General features: G+C 46.9%; 1 non-coding gene across 1 annotated transcript; it reads left to right on the top strand.

Moving 5' to 3' along the window:
• On the top strand, positions 1-82 carry Trnas-uga (transfer RNA serine (anticodon UGA)). Its single transcript has one exon. It is a non-coding gene; the product is annotated as a tRNA-Ser (tRNA).
• Positions 83-1,331: the final 1,249 nt, after the last annotated feature.

Genomic DNA, 1,331 nt, shown 5'->3' with positions numbered 1-1,331 from the left:
GCTGCGGTGTCCGAGTGGTTAAGGAGATGGACTTGAAATCCATTGGGCTCTGCCCGCACAGGTTCGAATCCTGTCCGCAGCGCATGATTTTATTACTTGTTTGGTGAAAGTGGTCTTTGTCACTGGCTTCAGGAAGTGACCCCCAGCAAGGACAAAGACCACAGGCGGCGTCACCACCACAGCCAGCACCCTCACCCTCCACACCAGCCCCAGCGCCGGCCTGCAGCCACCGCCACCACCGCTACGCCTCGTCTTCACACCCACCCGCTCTGTGCCCACACTTTTCCCTCATCCTCGGCACTTCCTCGCCGCTGTGTGTATTATAGAGAACATTATATTACTACATTATATTATTACTCTACATCCTTACTCAAATACACAACAGTCCCTGCAAACCCACACCACAACTGTCTCGCCCGCTATTCACCATCACCACCACTACCACCCCGCCAACACCGTCACCTCCATTCTGTGCCACACTGCTGATCACTTGCCACGTCACTCTGCTTCATTCAGAGATGCTTCACAACGTCTTCTAGTTTCCTCGTTGATATTTTTTTTTCTCTCTCTCTCACTCTTGCTTCCATATTCCTCTCTCCCTTCTCTCTCCTTATCCGTTCCTGACGACTGGTCTCTCTCTCTCTCTCTCTCTCTCTCTCTCTCTCTCTCTCTCTCTCTCTCTCTCTCTCTCTCTCTCTCTCTCTCTCTCTCTCTCTCTCTCTCATTAATGAAGTCCATGTTTTATATGATTCAATTTGTCTTTCTTATTTTCCTGAAGTTTAATATATACAACACTTGACCTCTTCCTCTTTCTCCTCCACCTCCTCCTCTTCTTCCTCCTCCTCCATCTCCTCCTCACTTTCTCCTTTAATGCGAGTGCGAGCAAAGGGTCTGAAATGAAGAAACAAGGAAGAGAAAGGAGGAGGAGAAGGAGGAAGGGTGGTGATGACAAAGGAAAGGAATTTGATCTGTTCTTGCACCATACCTAATTGTTCTGAGGGCTTATAATTGACCTGTTTGCCTTCACGATCACCTTAACGTACCTTAACTTTTCTTCCCTCCCTTGCATTTTCCTTCTTTCCTCCTCTTTTTTGCCTTCCTCCTCCCTCCTTCCTTCCTTCCTCCTTCTTTCTGTCTCTTGATATATTTTGGTTTCGTGTCTTCTTGTTCTATTTATAATTTCTCTCTCTCTCTCTCTCTCTCTCTCTCTCTCTCTCTCTCTCTCTCTCTCTCTCTCTCTCTCTCTCTCTCTCTCTTCTTTTTCTAGCTGCAGTCCAGTCTTTTATTGATTTTCTTTTTATTTTTCATTTTCTCTCTCTCTCTCTCTCTCT

Source organism: Scylla paramamosain, chromosome 2 (assembly GCF_035594125.1).
Source record: "Scylla paramamosain isolate STU-SP2022 chromosome 2, ASM3559412v1, whole genome shotgun sequence".
Taxonomy (NCBI): domain Eukaryota; kingdom Metazoa; phylum Arthropoda; class Malacostraca; order Decapoda; family Portunidae; genus Scylla; species Scylla paramamosain.
The sequence above is the reverse complement of the archived record's forward strand: the minus strand, read 5'-3'. Positions and strand labels throughout refer to the sequence as shown.